Source organism: Vicugna pacos, chromosome 15 (assembly GCF_048564905.1).
Source record: "Vicugna pacos chromosome 15, VicPac4, whole genome shotgun sequence".
NCBI classification, from domain to species: Eukaryota; Metazoa; Chordata; class Mammalia; order Artiodactyla; family Camelidae; genus Vicugna; species Vicugna pacos.
In genome coordinates this window covers 30,340,845-30,359,372 of record NC_133001.1, presented here as the reverse complement: position 1 = coordinate 30,359,372, position 18,528 = coordinate 30,340,845, and the positions used below count along the sequence as shown (strand labels likewise).

The 18,528-nt window shown below is 45.6% G+C and overlaps 2 long non-coding RNA genes across 2 annotated transcripts in view; one reads left to right on the top strand and one right to left on the bottom strand.

Moving 5' to 3' along the window:
• LOC140685720 (uncharacterized) overlaps positions 1–18,528 on the bottom strand; it is a 54,689-nt gene that overhangs the window by 555 nt on the left and 35,606 nt on the right. The window contains exons 2-4 of the long non-coding RNA XR_012059075.1: positions 14,402–14,734; positions 13,751–13,916; positions 7,650–7,915 (exon numbers count right to left, since the gene is read on the bottom strand). This is a non-coding gene — a long non-coding RNA (uncharacterized lncRNA). The remainder of the gene's footprint in view (positions 1–7,649; positions 7,916–13,750; positions 13,917–14,401; positions 14,735–18,528) is intronic.
• On the top strand, positions 7,720–18,162 carry LOC140685721 (uncharacterized). The gene is made up of 4 exons (XR_012059076.1): positions 7,720–7,821; positions 15,573–15,751; positions 17,465–17,590; positions 18,053–18,162. It is a non-coding gene; the product is annotated as an uncharacterized lncRNA (long non-coding RNA).

The window sequence follows — 18,528 nt, the reverse complement described above, 5'->3', positions numbered from 1 at the left end:
CTCTTCCACCTGCATTTGATAGAAAAATAGACAGATGCACTAGGCTCCTCCTCCTCCTACAAGAGATAGACAGACTACAGTCCTCCTCCATTAGATAGATACATAGACAGACAGACAGAGGCAGAACCACGCAGGGCTTTGGGGCTGTCACAGACACAGGAAGGCACTGTAGCCAATGTACCAAAGTGCCTATTGGTTTCCCATCCTTTCTCTCCCGGACAGTCTAGGAAACAGTGCCCTGCAGCTCTGTCCTTTATTGATCTTTTTTGCCCTATGGTGAACACCTGGGCAGGAAGAGAGGGGTGAAGTTACTGTTTTTGATTATGAAAACCTATATTCACCCTTTATGTCCATGTATAGTTTTTATCTTGTAAACTGATCTGTTATTTTCCATACTTCACTCTTCTAGAAAATAATTGTCCAGTAAGCAATTGTCCTCAGTTACCTATTCCATGTATATAAAAATATATATGTACTTGTAAGTGTATAATAATGCTTAAATAATTCTGAGTAAAAGAGAGAGCTGATAAAGAGAGTGGCTTCCAACTTGAGGGCACCTACAAGTAAGTGGACAGTCATAAGCTCTTGGGCCCTGGCCCCCCCGAACCCCCCTTGGTTTTGTCTTTCTCTGTCCTTGCCACCTGACCCCACATCGGGGGACTTCTGGATTATAAGCCTCAGTCCGCGCTCAGACCAACCCGATGGCCACGCATCGTGACTGCCCGGGGTCCAGCTGCGTTCCTCAGCCACAGAGTACTCAAGACCTCCCTTGTGGCAGTCCTTGCTACCCAGGCCCTGCCAGAGCCAGCTCTGTCCACAGGGGTGAGCCCCAGGGGAAGGAAGGAGTGAGCCTTCTGTCTCTCGCCAGCTTCTAGGCCTAGGACAGGAGTCAGGGAACATGGGGAGGGGAGTGAGTGGGTCTCAGTGGAATAGTGGCCAGCCCACACTTCCCCGGGCTGCAGGCAAGCTCCCTGACACTCATGTGGGAAGGGGACAAGGGTCTCAGCACCAGCCCCGGTGCCAGTCAATGTTCCTGGTCACCAGCTGCAAGGGAGTTAGTGCTGCCCAGCAGTTCCCCACATCTCGGACTCCTTTCTACTCTCATGAATGTTCTCATGATATTTTCTTTCTCCAGGTCCTCTTCGGTGGGCAGCCACTCTCCCCAAGATGCTGTCATTAGTTGTCTGCAGTCCAGAAGTTTCTGCATAGATACAAGTCCTCCTGTCTGCATTCCTCTCCTGCCTTGTGTGGGTTTCAGCCCTCAAATGCCACCAGATACAAATTAAATAAATAAATAAATTCCAACAGAAATGTCTTTGAAAGCTTATTGCTGTTAATTTCCAGGATTTTACGTATTAACACCTTCTAAGAACACACTGAACCTGATAAAATCTAGCCACTAGATCTTGGGAGACAAAAGTTTATAAAAATAGTAAAGAAAAGTAATCATAGGAATTACAGATACTGACCCATGTTATCATAGGTTGGCCCTAGGTTTGAAAGGATCAGCAATTGGGTTAATTCATACATAGAATTTATACAGTTATAGAAAACATTAACAGTTCTGTGGGCTTTAAATCATCAGAAGGCCTATGAAAGACAGGAGAGTTTACCTGCTAGTGAAACTTCTCTGTTTTAAGCCATTTATTTGTTTTGTCAATTAAACTCCGATGAAAAAAAGGGAAGGGTTCCCTAAGGGGAGGTGGGCACCATTCTAGAGTAGCGTCACCCACATTCAGTCACTGAATAAGTGTCTATGGGGGGATTCGTTTTCCTCAGACTAAGGTGGAAATATCATCTGTGGACATGGGCTAAGACTGTGTACACAGGGAAGAAAGCACATGAAGTGAAAATCACACCAGGAGATCAAACTGCTAAACTGATAGAGAAGAGAGGCAGGGCTCCTCAGAGAGGCCTGTGAAGTCACTGTATTCTTCCTAATAAGAGTGACACCAAAAAATTGTAAAATTTAATTTTTTTAACATTTTTTATTGATTTATAATCATTTTACAATGTTGTGTCAAATTAGTGTAGAGCACAATTTTTCAGTTATACATGAACATACATATACTCATTGTCACATTTTTTTCTCTGTGAGCTACCATAAGATCTTGTATATATTTCCCTGTGCTATGCAATATAATCTTGTTTATCTATTCTACATTTTGAAATCGCAGTCTATCTCTTCCCACCCCCCGCCCCCTTGGCAACCACAAGTTTGTATTCTATGTCTGTGAGTCTATTTCTGCTTTGTATTTCTGCTTTGTTTGCTGTTTTTTTTTTTAGATTCCACATATGAGCGATCTCATATGGTATTTTTCTTTCTCTTTCTGGCTTATTACACTTAGAATGACATTCTCCAAGAACATTCATGTTGCTGCAAATGGCATTATGTTGTCGGTTTTTATGGCTGAGTAGTATTCCATTGCATAAATATACCACCTTTTCTTTATCCAGTCATCTGTTGATGGACATTTAGGCTGTTTCCATGTCTTGGCTATTGTAAATAATGCTGCTATGAACATTGGGGTGCAGGTGTCATCCTGAAGTAGGGATCCACCTGGATATATGCCCAGGAGCAGGATTCCTGGGTCATATGGTAAGTCTATTCCTAGTCTTTTGAGGAATCTCCGTACTGTTTTCCACAGTGGCTGCACCAAACTACATTCTCCCCAGCAGTGTAGGAGGGTTCCCTTTTCTCCACAGCCTCTGCAGCATTTGTCATTTGCGGCTTTTTGAATGATGGCCATTCTGACTGGTGTGAGGTGATTCCTCATTGTAGTTTTGATTTGCATTTTGCTGATAGTGATATTGAGCATTTTTTTCATGTGTTTATTGATCATTTGTATGACTTCCTTGGAGAATTGCTTGTTCAGGTCTTTTGCCCATCTTTGGATTGGGTTGTTTGGTTGTTTCTTATTAAGTAGTATGAGCTGCTTATATATTCTGGAGATGAAGCCTTTGTCGGTTTCATTTGCAAAGATAGTCTCCCAGACGTAGGTTGTCTTTTTGTTTTACTTATGGTTCCCTTTGCTGTGCAGAAGCTTGTAAGTTTCATTAGGTCCCATTTGTTTATTCTTGCTTTTATTTCTTCTAAGAGAAAATTTTTGAGATGCATGTCAGATAATGTTTTGCCTATATTTTCCTCTAGGAGGTTTATTGTATGTATCTTGTCTTACGTTTAAGTCTTTGATCCATTTTGAGTTCATTTTTGTATATGGTGTAAGGGAGTGTTCTAGCTTCATTGTTTTACATGCTGCTGTCCAGTTTTCCCAACACCATTTGCTGAAGAGACTGTCTTAATTTCATTGTATATTCTTGCCTCCTTTGTTGAAGATTAGTTGACCAAAAGTTTGTGGGTTCATTTCTGGGCTCTCTATTCTGTTCCATTGGTCCATATGTCTGTTTTTGTACCAATACCATGCTGTCTTGATGACTGTAGCTCTGTAGTATTGTCTGAAGTCTGGGAGAGTTATTCCTCCAGCCTCTTTCTTTCTCTTCAGTAATGCTTTGGCAATTCTAGGTCTTTGATGGTTCCATATAAATTTTATTATGATTTCTTCTAATTCTGTGAAATATGTCCTGGGTATTGCATTAAATCTATAGATTGCGTTGGGCAGTGTGACCATTTTAACAATATTGATTCTTCCAATCCAAGAGCATGGGATATCTTTCCATTTTTTTAAGTCTTCTTTAATTTCCTTCATCACTGGTTTATAGTTTTCTGTGTATAATTCTTTCACCTCCTTGATTAGATTTATTCCTAGGTATTTTATTACTTTGGGTGCTATTTTAAAGGGGATTGTTTCTTTACTTTCTTTTTCTGTTGATTCATCGTTAGTGTAAAGAAATGCAACTGATTTTTGAACGTTAATCTTGTAATCTGCTACCTTGCTGAATTCTTCAATCAGCTCTAGTAGTTTCTGTGTGGATGTTTTAGGGTTTTGTATTTATAGTAACATGTTATAGCTGAAATCTTTGATCATCATATCTTTCTTTGTAATACAGCCTTATGACTTAATGTCAAGAGAACAGTTTTTCTCAACAAGGTAATTTCCTCGTTTATAATCCAAGAGTTTCCATGTGACCCATCATGTCCTCCTTTTTGGCCTTGGCTTCCAAAAAGCGCAGAACTGAACGTTGTTCAGTTGCAAAATGAAGCTGGCAGAAGTTTGGAGAGTCCCTCCCTTCCCCAGAGGTTTTCTACAGGCGCTCATTCAGCAGGACACAGGGGTGTCGTGTCCCAGCCGTGGGCCCGCTCAGCTGTTTGTCGCTTCCCGTGGCTTTGCAGGGACATCGCTGCTGGGCTCGGTGCCGTGGAGCGGACCTCGTGTCCGTCCCAGGCTGCATCCCATCCGGTCCGTATTTGTCTGATGCCGTATGTTTTTCCGTTGCTTTATCCTGTCTTCCTAGGTCTCTGTTTTAGTCGTGTCTTTTAAAAAATTGACTGTAAAGCTCAATTCTTAAAAAGAACCCAATCTGAGAGTCTTTATTCGGTATGAGTTTAATCTTTTACAATTACAGTGACTACTAATGTATTTGAATTTAGTTTTAAGTTCATTATTGTATTTGTTTCTCTTCTAATCAAGTTTCTAAATTTTTTTCCTTTCAAGTCCCTTTAATTATTCCTAAGTTTTAAAGTGTGATTTCTGGACATAAATCATGTCATAAAAATTAAGTATTTGTTAATTCCACAAAGTGTTGTTAATTAGTACTTCTCTTCCTGAGAAAATGTAAGGGTTATAGGATGCATTAAACTTCAGCTCCCCTTTCACCTTCAGCGTTTTAATTGTTCAGTAGGTGTATCACATTACATCCAAGGCACGCTATTTTTTGTGTGTCTTTTTAAAAGAAAAATGCCCCCAATTGCAACATATAAGATAACATTCTGATTTTGGAGTTGTTAAGACATGAAAAAATACCTCTTAGGATTGGTAAAATATAGTTAATAATTTTAAACTTTCCTTCAGTTAATCATTATCATCACAATCATTATTTAGTAAGAGACCATACTCACTCAGAGACATAGTCCTTTTTTTTTTTTTAAACCAATTTGTTTTGTCATTTCTACTTGTAACCCCTTCCTCCTGGGTACCTCCTTCAGTAAGTTTCTTCGTTAAGGTCTATGAGTTTTGTCTGAAAACTCTGTTTGCTTCAACACTATTTAAGATAATTTAATGGGGCTTAGCTTTTTAGGGAATATGTTATTCATTTATTTTTTATGGAGGTATAGTCACTTTACAATGTTGTGTCAGTTTCTGGTGTACAGCACAACACTTCAGTCATACATGAACATACATACGTTCATTTCCATATTCTTTTTCACTGTAAGCTACTGCGGGATATTGAGTGTATTTCACTGTGCTCTGCAGTGTAAACCTGTTTATCTGTGTTATGTGTACCAGTCAGTATCCCCCAGGATGTGTGTTATTTTATCAGCACTTTGTCTACAGACACATGTTCTGTTGTCTTCTGACCTTTATTGCTGACAATGAGAAATATTAGTGCAGTCATGTTTCTTTGTAGCTAATTTGTCTTTCTCTTTGGTAGTCTTTCAGATTTTTATCTTTGTTTTATAATTGTAATACATTATGTCTAGGTCAGGATTTATTTTTGTATGAGTAACTTGAGATTATGGCCCTCATTCAACCTGAGTTTACATATCTTTAAGTTTTGAAAAATTTTTACTATTTACCATTGAGATTGTTCTCTCCTTTTCTTTCTTCTTTTCCCCTTGGAAAAAGTCCTGCTAAATGTAAGTTGAACTTTCTCATTTTGTTTTCCCAAGTATCACAACTTACTTGGTATGTTAAAGTCTCTCTATCTTTTTTACTGCTCACATTTTTAATCTTCCTGTTCTGCCTTCTGGGTGGATGACTCAATTCTCCTCTTCAATCCACAAATCCTTCCTTTAGCTAAATGTCCCATGTTTTTGAATTGTCCATTTAATACACTTCCGTGATCACTGCTTCGCACATACTGACTAATCAGATCCCTGCACCAGCCGTGTGGGGGCAGAGCCTTCACTGTGCTGCACAGATGGGGGCACAGAGTTTAGGAACATCACCCAGGTCGGGTACCCAGTACCCAGGGATTAGGGCTGGAACCTGGGGCCCAGGCTCTTCACACATCTGCGTTGAGGTTTTTACTCCTGTATCTGTTTTTTTCATTGTCAGAATTTATATTTTTGGTGTCTTCCAAGGCTTTCATTTTGCTCATTATAGTCTTATCTCCTGGGTTTCTTCCTTGAGCTGTAAGAACATTTCCTTCCTTTATGGATTCATTCCAAGACTTTTTTTATTGCTGCCATCTTTTGGGGCATGTGTTTTGCCTCTTAAGCTGTCTGGACCTCTCCCTCATGGTGACCTCGTGTGGCTTGTTCTGACCGTGAGGCCACTTTCAGGAGAGGGTTTGTGGGGTATCCCGTTGCCCTTGGCTGTGGAGATGTCCTCAGAGGGCAGTTAGCATCTGTGTCCCTGAGGTTCCATGAGTTCCTTGGGCTCTAGGTGAGTTTTATTGTTCAGTTCTTGACCTGTGATATCCATTCCTGAATGGTGGGTATACACTTTTTTTCATTTTACTAGAGGTACTGGGGAGTGAACCCAGGACCTTGCACACGCTAAGGATGTGCTTTACCACTGAGCTCTGCCCCACCCCGCCCCAGGTGGTACAAATTTGATTTCACACCTGCTCACAAGGCAGGCCGGGTCTGATTTCCTGTGGGGTTTCTTTGTGCCCAGAGCCTTGTGTGGGCAGTGGTGCTGGCCTCAGGCCTGGTGGCTGACAGACAGGTGCCTCCCCACCTTCTGCAGGAAGCTCAGGTTCAGTGCGCTGATGTGGCGTTTTGTGTCCCGAAAGGCTTCCATCTGCTCTCAGAGCCCAGAACCCCTGGGCTCCCGCCGCGCGTCTGTGTGAGCTCTGGTCTGGCCCTGGAGGCGTTTCCTTGTGTACCCGCAGCCTGGCTGTAGAACTTGTAAGCAGCTCTTTGGTTACATTATAGTCACTATTTCTGTGTTTGGTGCAGATGGTTGGGGGGCGGGTGGAGGCTGCTGTTCCCACGTGGGTTAACATCTTTGTTGATCTTGGAGCTTTTCCATGTGCATACTTGTTGTTGGGTTTACAAAATTCCCCTTACAAAATACCTTACCGTGGATTCTCACCTACTGTGGGTAAACGTGTTTTAATCTAGTTAAAAATAGTATGTGTGCTGGGAGGTTTTTCCCTTATTGTTTGAATAAAGCTCAATTTGAAATACTATTTCATCTTTAATAAGATGTGCAAAGCACTCATTCTTAGGGCTTCTAAGTGAAAACTGTTTCTCTCCTTTCGGTAGCGTGCTGCCACTAGTCACCAGTTTGACCCGGAGTTCCCTGGCTTAGGTCTGGGCAGCGTCCTCCTCAACAGCCTGAAGCAGGCGGCGGTGACCCTGGCCAGCGGCACGGGCGTGCTGGGCACTGTGCACGTGGCTGCCCAGGCTGCGCCGCAGGGCGGCTGGTCAGCGCTGCTGCCCACGGCCGAGGGGCGGCCCGGGGTGCTCTGTGCCCTCCTGCCCTGCGCGGTGGGCTCGGGCTCAGAGCAGGGGCGCGGCGGGCTGGGCTGGGCTGGGCAGGTGGGCACTGGAGAGGCCGCCAGGAGGGGAGGGGGCTTACCTCACATTGGCAAAAACACTTTCCGTTTTCCACTTTCCAGCAACGAAGTTAACATCAGTCCAGGTCGGTGATTCATGATCAGTCTCAGGGCAGCTTGATGGCTGATGGAGGCTTAGAGTCTGCCTTCAATGCAGCCGTCACTGCAGAAATCCAGGTTCGCGAGCTGACAGAGGTGAGCTTACCTGCCAGTGAGCTGAGATGGAAATGCCGTGTGCCGTGCTCGTACTCGTGAGAAAATAACAGCCTTTTGCCAGAATTATTAAAAACTGAAACACAAGCAAGACTTTTAGTAATGTCCAAATATTTCTGTAATTAAAACTTTTATCTTAAATAGCTTTAAAAAATATTGTTACTAATATGATAAAATGCACCTGCTTCAAGTGTCTATTTAATGAATTTGACAGATACCCTGATTATAATATGCATTGTTTCTATCTCCCCAGAAAGTGCCTTTGTGCCCCCTTGCATTTGAAATCAGGACACTGCCTCCCTCAGATGATGTCAGTTTTGCCAGTTCTGAATGTCACATAAATGGAATCATACAGTATATACTCGTTCATGTCAGCTTTATTTTGCCTTGATAATGACTTTCAGATTCATCTGTGTTGGGTGTGTTGTTTCTGCTGCTGGGCAGTGTTCCACTGTATGGTTATGGCACTGTTGGTTTGTCCATTCTCCTGTTGATAGACATTAGATGATTTTAACTCCATGAAATTGCTATGATCATGCTGTGTATTTTGCAAATGCAAGTTTTTCTCTTGGGTAAATACTTTGAATTCCAATTTGCTGGATCCTAGGGTGAGCGTGTGGTTACAGCTTCCCAAAGTGGTTGTGCCATTTACATTGGAACCAGCCTGTGTGAGAGTTCTAGCCCTCGAACTCATCAACATTGGGCATCTTCTTAGCTTTGGCTACTCCGGGGGCAGGGTGGGGTGTTAGTTTGTATTTGCATGTGCTAATTGGCCACCATAGCCTCTGTTGTTACTTTCCTTGTTGTAATAGTTTTCAATTTAAAAACTTAACACTGCTAAAATTAGACAGAGTGAGTATATTAGAAATATTTTTGAAAATACACTTTGATTAAATTGAAAAACAATCAGAGGAAATCATATATGTAATGATGTTGGTAGCAACAGCCATTCTCTGTGTACCCTGTTATTTTCGGGGACCTGTGCTGGGTACTTTACTTTTTGTCTCTTTTAACCTAGTCCACTGTGTCGAGTGGGAAAAGTTGTCTCAAAATTCCATTTTATAGATGTGGACAGGAGCACCACCGATTTGCTAAGGTGTCCTGACTAGTGAGTGGCAGGTTTGCTGACTCTAACCTCTGACATCTTCCTGCACCCCATGTGGCTCTGTGACAGCTCACCTGATGGGGCAGTGACAGCAAATGGGCAGAGACTGTCCTCACGTGGGATAGATGGTAACCTTGACGCGATCCAAGCAGTATTTTTAGAACCTGTTAATCTGGTTAGCATGTATGTTTATTCTATGCTTCCTGCTGGAAGCGGGACTTGGGAGGGGGAGAAGGGCTGTAGAGATATGTGACCCCTCTGATCATAATCAAGGTGCCTAAAAATTAAGGGGCCTCTCTCCTCTCTCCTTAGAAGGCCATTTATTTGAAGCCAAAAATGTTTCCAAGATACAGAAAGGCATAAACAAAACCCCTCATCATTTAGGAATAATCATTGTTAATATTTTTGGTGCACAGTCTTCCAGAATTTCAAAAGTGCAGATGTTTGCTAATGATACTGACTGTGGTCAGAGCTGGTCCCAGTGACCTGCGTCCTTTTCACTCACAGGTCGCCATGTCTTTTATGTTGACTGTTCTACTGCTATGTCCGTTTGTTTGGTTGCTTTGGGGAAGTCTGTCGTATAGAAGGGGAATCACTTTTTCTTCTTCTTCTTTTTTTTTTTAATAATTTTCTATTGTTGATCATTTAGGTTTTAGATATTTTTAATACCATAAATAATTTTAACTATATTCTTGTAGATTATAAGTCACTGAGTAGAAGAATGATCATTAGGAAGAAGTTCTAGAAATGAAATTGGGTCAAAAGCACACACATTCTTAAACCGATCCATGTTGCCCTCTTACCCTTTAGAGTGGGTGACATGGTTCCAGTCCTGCCATCAGTCATGGTCTGCATGCCCACACCCCTCAGGGTGGGGAGGGCTGTTGTATTTAGACAGTTCTGGCTTTCTTTTTTAAATTGAAGTATAGCTGATTTACAATGTTGTGTCAGTGTCTGTGTACAGCATACTGCTTCAGTCATACATGAACATACATATATTCATTTTCATATTCTTTTTTACCATAGGTTGCTATAAGATATTGAATATAGTTCCCTGTGCTAACAATATGAACTTGTTGTTTATCTATTTTATATTAGTTAGTATCTCTAAGTCTCGAACTCCCAGTTTATCCCTTCCCACTCCCTTCCCCCTCTGGTAACCGTACGTTTTCTTTCTCTGTCCGTGCGTCTAGACTGGTCTGGCTTTGCCGTTAGAAAATAAAGGCCAGCAGGAAAGAACTTGTTTGCTTTTTCAGAGTAAATCTGACAACTAGAACGATGCCTGGTAGGGCTCAGGAATACCGATTGCATTGACTGGCAACAGATACCTCCTTTAAATTTAAAAAAAAATAGCTTTATCAAGATATAATTCACCTACTATAAAGTTTTGTCTTTTAAAGTGTGTGAGTTAATGATTTTTCTTATATATTCACAGAGTCGTGCAACCATCATCACCACTGTCTAATTTCAGAACATTTTCATCATTCCTAAAAGAAACTCTGTGCCCTTTAACAGTCACTCCCCATTCCCACTCCTCCCAGCCACTGACAGCCACCAGCCTGCTTTCTGTCTCTAGGGGTTTCCCTGTTCTGGACATTTCATGTAAGTGGATTTGTACTGTATGTGGCCCTTTGTGTTTTCAAAGTTTGGCCAGGTTGTAGCATCCATGTTGTACTTCGTTTTGTTAAAATCCTTAAACAAGACTCCATTGTATGGATATAGCGCTTTTGTTCACCCATTCATCAGCTGACGGACATGTGGGCTGTTCCCTCTTTTGTTATGAATAATGCAGCTGTGAACATTCAGGTGTAGGTTTTTGTGTGGATGTGTTTTTATTTCTTATGGGCACGTACCTGGTGTGGAGTTGCTGAGTTTTATGGTGACTCTGTGTTTCATGTTTTGAGGAGTGGCCAGACTGTTTTCTAAAGTGGCTGTACCGTTTCACATTCCCAGTAGCATTGTGTGAGGGTTCCAGCTTCTCTGCATCCTTGCCAACGCGTGCTGCTGTTCATCTTGTTTTTAATGACAGCTGTCCTAGCAGGCGTGGTTTCCTTGATGACTAGTGGTGCTTAGCATCTCTTCGTGCGCTTGTTGGCCATTTGCATGTCTTCTTTCATGGTATATCTATTCAATTCTTTTCTGCTTATTTCTAAATTAGGTTATTTACCTTTCAGTTGTCAAGTTGTAAGAATTCTTTCTGTATTTTGGACGTCTTGTATCAGATACCTGGCTTAGGCATATATCCTCGTATTTTGAGGGTTATTGCTTCATGTTTACAAAACAGATAGACTCTGCCTAGGTGATCATAGCAAGGGTAAAGATGTTAGGAACTTCACTGAAGGAGGCTGGAGACCATCAGCACTGGCCACTTGGACACTGGGTTTGCAGGACAAATTGTTTAGAAACTGAGCAGTGAGTGATGGGTGGGTGTGGGCTTGTGTCACCAGTGGTGCACAGCCAGGCTGTGGGGTTAGGGCTCAGTGCAGGGTGCCATCACACCTGCTGCTAAGATTTCTGTTTTTTGTTTCTGGAATTACAGGCTATTGAAGCCAAAAAAGAAGCACAGAAGGAAAAAGAAACTGATGAACAGGAAGCGAATGCCTCGACATTTCACAGAAGATCTTATTAGTATGGGAATCTATGAATCTTCTGGAAAACAGTGTTTGCCTCTGGTTCAACTCATACAACAGCTTCTTAGGGAAATATTTTAACCGGAGGATGATTGGCTTTCATATTACGATAGTGAGGTGTAGTGCTGCGGTCGTCTCAAAAATGTGTTTGGTTGTTGAGAAAATGCTCTGAAAATCACCAAGGACAGGCTTTAGGGGGAAGAGCAGACTCTTGCCCTCCTTAGCAGGCAGGTAGATGGAAGCGGACATCACCACAGCAAGTTCATTTTCTTTTTAAACTAGTTGTGTCATGGCCACATTCTGTGGATCATAGGTTTATTTGTTTAATTTGTAAGACAACCTTTAAAAGTGGAAGTAAATAAAAGAATGGCGAGGGTTATTTTTGAAGGGACTGATCAGGAGGAGGTTAAGAGTCAGAGTCAAGAGTATAAACAGACGCCGACCTGGACAAGGGCTGAGGTAGCCAGACCCCGTCTATGAGAAAACGTCAGCCTGCACTTCAGGGCCCTTCACAGAGAGCGGAAATGCGAGGTGGTTTCTGGGAGGCGTTTGTTAGACACTGAAACATGATTGCTCCTTTATGTGACACAGCTGTTACACATCTGCTGTTTGTGAACTTGGCTCCTGGTTTACTTTTCACACGGAGAGGAAAGAGAGCCCTGGAGGGTTGGCTCCGACACCGAAGTCCAGAGCAGTGGCAAGTAATACACTGGTGTGGGGCAGCCTGCCCCCCACCGCTGGGGACACCAGAATTTACTGGGCACACAGTAAGCTTTTAAAAGAGGAAGCTTTAGAGCTAGCTCCTTGCATAGCTTTTTGGTACATACTAACTAAAAAAACCCCTTTTCCTATTTTCTTTATGCCTAATCTGATGGTTGGGTTTCTTTGCTTGGTAATTACACGCTCTGATCTTCAGTATAATGATTTGAAAGAAAGTGAATTAATTCAGTGCAGTTGGTGGTAGTGAAGAGAGCTTGGGAATTGCTCCTAGACAATGTCAGTTGTGACTGTTCGAATAAAGCCGGCAGCTGAAACTCTGCCCAGTTTGGTAACTGGGAGTAGTAACAAGAGCAGTGTTCATGTTGCAGCGTGAATTAATGATCAAGTGAAAAAATGGACGTTGAGTGCTTTGGAGTTGAAAGGTAAAAAGTTCTAAAGCGAAAAAGCATGTATCTCAGAGAAGCGCTTTCCTGAGGTCAGCTGCCCCTTCCTTCACCAAGGAGGCTGTGCCCAGGCCGGCGTTGCTGGCAGAGAGAGAACGCTGGGCTCCTGTCCTTGTTCTGTAACAAGGTCCTGTTCTCGTGAGGGAGGGGCCGGCTCTCCCACTCTCCTGCCTGTCCTGTCTCCTGGGTGTGGGGAGAGACCGTCCATCTTACCTGCCCACACCTGTGCTGTGCAGCCTGGCCACCACTTGCCACGTCGGCCTGATGAACACTTGAAACGTGTCCAGTGTAGCTGGGACACTGAGTTTTTACTTTGAGTAATTAAAATTCAGATTTAAAAACTGAGCCCTGATTCAGCTATCAGAAAACTTGTATGTTTGGAATAAGCTGGCGATGAGTTCAGCTTTTCAACTCTGCCTTTTGATGAGTCTTGAGTGCACATCACGTTATTTTCAGTGAAAATCACTTGCCCACATTGAGATGTGCTATCTGTACAAAGTGACAAAGGCTTTTGAAGACTGTGTGGAAAAACTAATATAAATACTTCAGTGCTTTTTTAATTGGTTTTATGTTGAAGTGATAATATTTGCACTACACTGGAGTAAATACATTAAGAGTACTGATCTTTTCATGTTCTTTCCATCCTAATGTGTGGGACTCGTGGAACATTCTAAATTACACGGGTGACTCCCGGGCAGCACTTTCCTGTCGGGCAACGCTCTCTAGACCGGCCTCACACGCTGCCTCCTGAACCTTCCTCTTTCCTTTCCGTCCCTCTGGCCCACAGGGAGGGGCTGGCTCCACGGCAGGTGTGTAATGAAGATGTACCTCTTTGGAAAACAAAACAAAAACTGAAACGTGGAGGGACACAACACCTTAAACACTTTTGGAAAATAGAGAAAATGTGTCCGCAGCTTTCTCACCAACAGGATGCTGTGATCCAGGCGCTTTTCATAGCGCAGATAATGAGCCCCCATCCCTTTCGGAGGCCAACTGCACCGTTTACTTCTTACCTTAAGGTTTTGAAGGGTTTGTGGTTGAAGGATACTCAGTGTGTTGACTTAGCTGATGCAACTGTTGAAAAATAGTCTAAAGATGTAAGAGATTTTGGAGACATTTCATGTGCTTTATTCCTCGGGAAAACAGGTTGGAGAAACTGCAGCTTGCCCAAAATAAGACCTGAAACAGATTTCAGAGTTACTCTTATGCTGGAAAACCATTTATACTGGAAAGGAGAGAGCTATGAAGATTTTTCAGTTAGTGAACTCTTATCTGAGTCATACGCTTTGATTATGGTTCTGAGTTTTATACTTGGGAAATAAGTCAGCATTTATACTGTGTTTCATTGCTGTCTTTTGCACCATCCTATATGGCACAAGACCCAGACTCTGGGCCTGTGTCTCCTATTGCGATACGGTTACCAGGGCGTGGAGCGGAAAGATGAGGGGGACCACAGGCGAGGCCCTGGGCACCCACCTGCACCTTGTGTGGCCGGGAGCGCGCCGGGCACCGGGGCTCCCCCTGCTCCTCCTCAGCAACGCTGTGCACGTGAGTTGAACTCCTAACGTCTCCTGCTCCCGTCCTCACTCCACCACTGTTAGCTCCTGGATTGAACCCCGGGGGCAGGTGCAGCTGAGAGAGGTTCTCCACAAACCTGCTCTTACCTCAGGAATCAAAGAAACGGAGCAGAATGCCCGTCCACGGCCTGGTGCTGTGCGGAGGGCCCGGGCTCGCCGCCTCAGTGGCAGGGCCAGTGTGGGCCCCCGGCCCTGGCTCCTGGCCGGGACGGGGCTGGTGTCGGGGAGCTGCTCTGACGGTGGGTCCAGGATCAGGCTCAGCATTGGCTCTTTTCCTCCACTAACTCCCTTCCTCCTTCCGTTCTCAGTACCGCAGGTCAGGCCTCTTTCCCCTGGCGCTGGGGCTGTCCCTGGCTGGCAGGCTCTGATCTGATGTTTCTCGTGCCCTCTTATCTGCCTTCACACCGACTTCAGAGTTACCTTTATCAGACACAAACAGGATGTCACTTTCCTAGTGAAACCTTGGTGGCTCAGCATTGCAGAATCTAGTCGCAGCAGCCTGACACCCCATCACCTACACCGTGTCCACTGCGGCCCCCCACTTCCTTGTCCTGTCTTGAGCTCGCTGCCCTTGGTCCTTTGCATTCTGCCCCTGGAGCCAGAACATTTACTGCTCTTCTAATTGCCCCTTCTGCTTTCTCCCTGTTTGCTTAGATGGGTCCCAGCTGACGTCGGATCCTGCAGCTGGCATCGGATCCTCAGCCCATGTCCTTGCTCCTGTGTTCCTGGCCCACCTCTTACTCTGACCTGTTCTGTTTATACCCACCCTGGTCTTCCTTCCCGTGATTTCTAAGCCCTGGGGGTCTCCCACATGGCCCACCCGGGTGCTCCTCTGAATAGGTCTGAAGGCAGACCTGTGAGGCAGATGCAGAAATTCGGGCGGATCTTGTCTTTAAGAAAAGTGTCACCTTTATGTCTGAAATGCAACTTTGGACCAAAAATAGTAACACAGTTGTTTTTTCTTTCGAATTTGTAAAGGAGTTTTCTATCATTTTGGGCCCTTCCACGCAGCTCTTAGGAGCACATTTGTAGAGCAAAGGGTATCCTTCTGTCTTCTGAGCGCTGCTGCTTAGCTCTGGCTGAGGTGTGCTCACTGCACGTACACCTGACACCCAGGGGAAGGAAGCCAGCTGCAGCTCACCTGGGTGTGTGAGATTTATTTCTCATTTAAGTTTATGCTGTGATGTTTGAATACTCCCCTCCTTTTTTTTAACAAACAGAACTTGTGCAACTTTGCATCCTCTGCTCCTTTCCATAGAAACATCGCTTCTCAGTCGCCAGATTGAAAGGTGTTGCCTGTCGGGTATTGTCATGTCTAGACTGAGCAGCACAGTCGTGGAAGATCTGGGCCACCGCATTTGCTGCTGCATTTTCAGCACCTACTTCTCAGTAAACCTCATCCAGGAGGACGTGTTGGTCAGACTTCAGGTATTTCTAGTAAGTTACTTAGTTTTCTTTCTTTTTTATTTCCTTTTTTTCTTTCTTTCTTTCTTCTTTTTTTTTTGGAAGGTGTAGGGTAATTAGGTTTATTTATTTGATGGAGGTACTGGGGATGGAACCCAGGACCAGGTGCATGCTAAGCATGTGCTCCACCACTGAGCTACATCCTCCTGTCTTGTGAGTTACTTAAAATGTTAGTGTCTTGTGTGTATTTCTGGCTTTTTCACTTAGGCTTTTTGACATGGCCCAGATGTGTAGTTTTTACACTGTTAGATGCACCAATTTTGGGAGACTTCATTTTGCATCCACTTTTTTGGGACAAATGTTCCTATATTAGATGCATTAATATTTTTTATTTTATTGTGTTATTTAAATTCTTTATTTGTATTTTTGGAGGGAAGGAAGATAATTAGGTTAACTTATTTATTTTTTTATTTAACAAAAATACTGGGGATCGAACCCATGACCTCATGCATGCTAAGCATGCGCTCTGCCTCTGAGAGACACCCTCCCCCAGCATTTAAATTCTTTAGATATCACAAACAGCGACTTGTGTGTTCGGGTTGGTCTTACAGGAGATTTATCATACTTACTCCAGATGTTAGTTAGGGACCGTTGGAGGTGGAATTAATGTGGGAATGAAATAGTGACAGTATTTGTGTGTTGCCCTGGGAAGCTAGCTGGGTGTAGCAGGAGGAAGGCATCATCCTTGGAGGAAGACTGAGGGAATCTCAGGTACAGCCCTGGTTTGTCAGCCGCTGGACGCAGGGCTGAGTCTTCTGGGCACTGTAGGCGGCCCACCTACGGAGCCGGGATGACACCTGATGGCGCCTGCGGGGATCCACGGAGGATGATGTGCAAGTGCTCAGTTCTGTGCGTGAAGGAGGGTACTTTGCACAAGCCCCGGAGGTGGTGGCTGGCTCTCTCTATAAGGTAGTTTTCTCCGGTGGGGATGGAAAGGCCTGCTGCTTTTAATATTTTTGAACCCTCCCACGGCTGGTGTGTCCGCTTGTGTGGACTTCAGGCCATCTGGAGGAGGAGAGCTCTGCGTGGAAGGGCAGGGAGTTGGGGGGCCCAGGGCCCTTCCAAATGAGCTTGCCTGTGCTGGCGTTGTAGACCCAAGCCTCGGGGTCTGATGAGGCCCTGCGCTAGACGGGCGTTGGGTAGAACAGGGCTGTGGGAAGTGCACCCTGCCTGTCGGGAAAGGCTGCCGGGCCATCCTCCCTCTGCACCCTGCCGTGGTCATCTCTCAGCGGGAACAGCTGCTCCTCCACCTTGTCCCACCACTCCAGGCAGCTCCACAGCCAGTCGGGGTTGACCACGTGCAGCTGCACGCACCCCTGTGCCTGGCGCACCTTCTCCTGCAGTCCCGTGCCTTGATCAGGTGGGTGGTCCTGTCAGGGGTGTCCAGGTCCGGCACCAGCTGGGTGAGGATGCGTGCCGAGCGCCGTGGGTGGTAGTGCTCCGGTGTCTTCACCGGAAGTCCATGCAGCCCACTGAAGATGATGGCGATGATGGCGATGGTGGCCAGCACCCTGCTCCTGAGCTCAGGCACGATCTTCCAGATGTCGGGGGGCTCCCAGGCCTCCCCGAGGAGCAAGCGGTCATTCTTGGTGTAGTGGTCGGAGTGCACACGGGCCAGGCTCTACTCCAGATGCCTAGGTGGTTGTCATCATCAGCATCCTCCTCCTCCTCCACGCTCTGGTCCAGGGAATCGCCCACCGTGATGCCAGGCTGCCGGCTGCAGTACAGCTCCGTCTTGGCCTCCTTCCTGTCAGCACAGCTGCTGCCCAGCCCGCAGAAGCCATCCTGCTCGCCCTCCTCCTGGCCGTCCAGGTGGGCACCGGGTGTGGGCTCCCTGCAGTGGTTGGTGCCTGCAGGCCCGTCCGCTGCCGCGCCGGGAGGGCCACCCATGCCGGCGTCCCGGGGGGGCCTCGGTCTTCTTCCAGGCCCTCTTCTCCCCGCTTTTGTGGTCAGAGGCAGCGGGGGACAGCCGGCCCTCAGACTTGCTGCTGCTCCCGCTGTCACTGGGGATGTCAAGCTCCAGGTCGGGGCCCGCGGGGCCCCACACAGGCCCCTTCTCGGGCTGTGTCCGCCCCCGCTGCTGTGCACAAGCCGGGGGCCCCCTGCCATCAGCCCCAGGGGCGCAGGTGGTGGGCCGGGTGCCCCTCTCCTCCTCCTTCCCAGGCCAGGGCCAGCCGCCCCCTCCCCATGGAGCAGCGCCCCCATTTAGCTCCCTCATTGGCTTCCCAAGGCCGTTGCTCTGCTCAGCCCCAGGCACTTGCCTTCCTTCCTCAGGGTCCCTGACAGATGGAGGCTGTTCCGGGATGTTGGCACCTCTCTTCCTGGCCTGAGGCTCCCAGGACCCCGACGGGGCAGGAGAAAAGTCAGCAGGCCCTTGGGAGCTGAGAGCTGTTCTTTACTCTGCAGAGCCTGGCCCCGGGGGCCTGTGCTCCTGGATGAGAGTCCAAGTGTAACTGGGTGCCATTAAAGGGTTTTAAGCAAAGGAATGTAATGATCTTATGTTTTTAAAGGACCATTATGGCTGCTGTGTAGAGAAGGCCCAGCCTTGGGAAGGCTTCTGAGGTCTTGGGAGATGATGATGGTGGCTTCCAGCAGGATGGTAGCAGTAAAGATGAAGTGGCTGGAATTAAGATACATTGTGGAGGTTACACTAGCAGAACTTTATGAACCGAGTGTGGGAGGAGGGGGAATCAAACTAACATACTATCTTTGGGTTTTCAGCATGATGTAGGGAAGATGGGGGAGGGGAA